The sequence below is a fragment of the Panulirus ornatus genome, chromosome 42, assembly GCF_036320965.1.
Source record: "Panulirus ornatus isolate Po-2019 chromosome 42, ASM3632096v1, whole genome shotgun sequence".
Taxonomy (NCBI): Eukaryota; Metazoa; Arthropoda; class Malacostraca; order Decapoda; family Palinuridae; genus Panulirus; species Panulirus ornatus.
Genome location: NC_092265.1, coordinates 27,819,590 through 27,824,054, shown reverse-complemented (window position 1 = coordinate 27,824,054; position 4,465 = coordinate 27,819,590). Strand labels below are relative to the sequence as shown.

At 41.3% G+C, this 4,465-nt stretch overlaps 2 non-coding genes across 2 annotated transcripts; both read right to left on the bottom strand.

Moving 5' to 3' along the window:
- Nucleotides 1–2,024: 2,024 nt before the first annotated feature.
- TRNAA-GGC (transfer RNA alanine (anticodon GGC)) lies at nt 2,025–2,096 on the bottom strand. The gene has a single exon. It is a non-coding gene; the product is annotated as a tRNA-Ala (tRNA).
- Nucleotides 2,097–2,846: 750 nt separating this feature from the next.
- On the bottom strand, nt 2,847–2,918 carry TRNAV-GAC (transfer RNA valine (anticodon GAC)). The gene has a single exon. It is a non-coding gene; the product is annotated as a tRNA-Val (tRNA).
- Nucleotides 2,919–4,465: the final 1,547 nt, after the last annotated feature.

The window sequence follows — 4,465 nt, the reverse complement described above, 5'->3', positions numbered from 1 at the left end:
CCCCAACCTATCTTGACAGTTTCCTTATCAACACTATACTCTTCCTCACTACACTCTCATCTTAACATCACTCTTCTGTTTACCGAACTTAGTTCAAAGTCTGACTTGAACGTAGCTTTGGAAAGTTTGTGTTCCTCATTGTGTTACCTCCTTATCATCATTTTAAAGGCAATTGTCGCCACTCCCCAACTAAACCCTCATCGTCACTACACTCTCATGATTATCATTACTTCTTGATGTTCGATACAAAATCTCAACATATACATTCATCTTCACCACAGAATAATTTTCATTGCCCCTTAATCTTCATTACTCCTTGTTTCAGCTACATCCGTATCTTCCATTCATTCTTATATCTTATATTAGTTACATCTTTACAATATCTTTATATCTTCTCTGTTCCGTCTTTTGGAAAATTGAAAGTGAGAGTAAAGGATTTCCGGCCTTTTGCTCCCTCCCCTTTTAGTTGCCTTGTACGACACGCAGGGAATACGTGGCAAGTATTCTTTCTTCCCTGTCCTCAGGGATAACAGCATCTGGTGTTCCCAGACGGTCACCCATCCAAGTACTAACCAGACCCAACGTTGCTTAACTTTTCTGATAGGACGATATTCATATATATATATATATATATATATATATATATATATATATATATATATATATATATATATATATATATATATATATATATATATATATATATATATATATATATATATATATATATATATATATTTATATATATATATTTTTTTTTTTTTTTTTATACCTCGTCGCTGTCTCCCGCGGTTGCGAGGTAGCGCAAGGAAACAGACGAAAGAAATGGCCCAACCCCCCCCATACACATGTACATACACACGTCCACACACGCAAATATACATACCTACACAGCTTTCCATGGTTTACCCCGGACGCTTCACATGCCTTGATTCAATCCACTGACAGCACGTCAACCCCTGTATACCACATCGCTCCAATTCACTCTATTCCTTGCCCTCCTTTCACCCTCCTGCATGTTCAGGCCCCGATCACACAAAATCCTTTTCACTCCATCTTTCCACCTCCAATTTGGTCTCCCTCTTCTCCTCGTTCCCTCCACCTCCGACACATATATCCTCTTGGTCAATCTTTCCTCACTCATTCTCTCCATGTGCCCAAACCATTTCAAAACACCCTCTTCTGCTCTCTCAACCACGCTCTTTTTATTTCCACACATCTCTCTTACCCTTACGTTACTTACTCGATCAAACCACCTCACACCACACATTGTCCTCAAACATCTCATTTCCAGCACATCCATCCTCCTGCGCACAACTCTATCCATAGCCCACGCCTCGCAACCATACAACATTGTTGGAACCACTATTCCTTCAAACATACCCATTTTTGCTTTCCGAGATAATGTTCTCGACTTCCACACATTTTTCAAGGCTCCCAAAATTTTCGCCCCCTCCCCCACCCTATGATCCACTTCCGCTTCCATGGTTCCATCTGCTGCCAGATCCACTCCCAGATATCTAAAACACTTCACTTCCTCCAGTTTTTCTCCATTCAAACTCACCTCCCAATTGACTTGACCCTCAACCCTACTGTACCTAATAACCTTGCTCTTATTCACATTTACTCTTAACTTTCTTCTTCCACACACTTTACCAAACTCCGTCACCAGCTTCTGCAGTTTCTCACATGAATCAGCCACCAGCGCTGTATCGTCAGCGAACAACAACTGACTCACTTCCCAAGCTCTCTCATCCCCAACAGACTTCATACTTGCCCCTCTTTCCAAGACTCTTGCATTTACCTCCCTAACAACCCCATCCATAAACAAATTAAACAACCATGGAGACATCACACACCCCTGCCGCAAACCTACATTCACTGAGAACCAATCACTTTCCTCTCTTCCTACACGTACACATGCCTTACATCCTCGATAAAAACTTTTCACTGCTTCTAACAACTTGCCTCCCACACCATATATTCTTAATACTGAAAACAATGAATTTCCCAGATAACAAAAATGGAGGCGCCGGGGTTTGAACCCGGGTCCTCTCGCATGCCAAGCGAGTGCTCTACCACTGAGCTACGCCCCCAAGAACATATTTTGTGACATAATATTATATGAAGCACTGAGATTACCACGGCAAAATAGTGTTTGACCGACTGTTGCCGACTAGCCGGCAAAATAACCACAGGGTAAATCTCCATGTTGCTGTCGTGTTTTCCTCTCAATTTTCCACGAAGAAATGTTTTACTTTTTTATTGTCGTTGCAATAGACTGGAACTAAGCAATAGACTGGAACTAAGCAATAGATTGGAACTAAGCAATAGACTGGAACTAAGCAATAGACTGGAAGTAAGCACTAGACTGGAACAGAGCAATAGACTGGAACTAAGCAATAGATTGGAACTAAGCAATAGACTGGAACTAAGCAATAGACTGGAAGTAAGCACTAGACTGGAACAGAGCAATAGACTGGAACTAAGCAATAGATTGGAACTAAGCAATAGACTGGAACTAAGCAATAGACTGGAAGTAAGCACTAGACTGGAACTAAGCTGACCTGGTATGAGGTCAGAGCCCTCATTATCATCCCTGCTAACTACCGTTCGTTCCACAACCGATGTCCGGCCCATGTTAACTCTGATGTGCCCAGCAGTTGGAGGAGGATCGCCAGAAGCTTCTGGAAGATTTCAAGGACGTCTTGGTGGACCTGACCCTTTCAGATAAGGTCGAAAACCCCAATTTATTGTGAAGATCTTCACTATAATGTTGGACGAACATACTGAATGTTGCACACATGTGATGCGGACAAAATGAAAAAAGAAAAAGACAAAAATTATGTCTGGTGTGGGTCTCGAACCCACGACCTTGAGTGTGTCAGACTCACGCTCTACCACTGAGCTAACCAGACAATAGAAAAATACGTCTGTTTCTTCAATTTGAATTAATGAAAATCTTTGCGAGGCAGCGTTTAGAAAAGAAAGATGTCTTTGACGAAATTTATTTGTTTGGCTCCTTCTTCTGTTCCTCATTATCGAAAGTAAACATACTGAAGGATATATATATATATATATATATATATATATATATATATATATATATATATATATATATATATATATATATATATAAATATATATATATATATATATATATATATATATATATATATATATATATATATATTTTTTTTTTTTTTTTTTTTTATACTTTGTCGCTGTCTCCCGCGTTTGCGAGGTAGCGCAAGGAAACAGACGAAAGAAATGGCCCAACCCCCCCCCCCCATACACATGTACATACACACATCCACACACGCAAATATACATACCTACACAGCTTTCCATGGTTTACCCCAGACGCTTCACATGCCTTGATTCAATCCACTGACAGCACGTCAACCCCTGTATACCACATCGCTCCAATTCACTCTATTCCTTGCCCTCCTTTCACCCTCCTGCATGTTCAGGCCCCGATCACACAAAATCTTTTTCACTCCATCTTTCCACCTCCAATTTGGTCTCCCTCTTCTCCTCGTTCCCTCCACCTCCGACACATATATCCTCTTGGTCAATCTTTCCTCACTCATTCTCTCCATGTGCCCAAACCATTTCAAAACACCCTCTTCTGCTCTCTCAACCACGCTCTTTTTATTTCCACACATCTCTCTTACCCTTACGTTACTTACTCGATCAAACCACCTCACACCACACATTGTCCTCAAACATCTCATTTCCAGCACATCCATCCTCCTGCGCACAACTCTATCCATAGCCCACGCCTCGCAACCATACAGCATTGTTGGAACCACTATTCCTTCAAACATACCCATTTTTGCTTTCCGAGATAATGTTCTCGACTTCCACACATTTTTCAAGGCTCCCAAAATTTTCGCCCCCTCCCCCACCCTATGATCCACTTCCGCTTCCATGGTTCCATCCGCTGCCAGATCCACTCCCAGATATCTAAAACACTTCACTTCCTCCAGTTTTTCTCCATTCAAACTCACCTCCCAATTGACTTGACCCTCAACCCTACTGTACCTAATAACCTTGCTCTTATTCACATTTACTCTTAACTTTCTTCTTCCACACACTTTACCAAACTCAGTCACCAGCTTCTGCAGTTTTCTCACATGAATCAGCCACCAGCGCTGTATCATCAGCGAACAACAACTGACTCACTTCCCAAGCTCTCTCATCCCCAACAGACTTCATACTTGCCCCTCTTTCCAAAACTCTTGCATTCACCTCCCTAACAACCCCATCCATAAACAAATTAAACAACCATGGAGACATCACACACCCCTGCCGCAAACCTACATTCACTGAGAACCAATCACTTTCCTCTCTTCCTACACGTACACATGCCTTACATCCTCGATAAAAACTTTTCACTGCTTCTAACAACTTGCCTCCCACACCATATATTCTTAATACCTTCCACAGAGCATCTCTATCA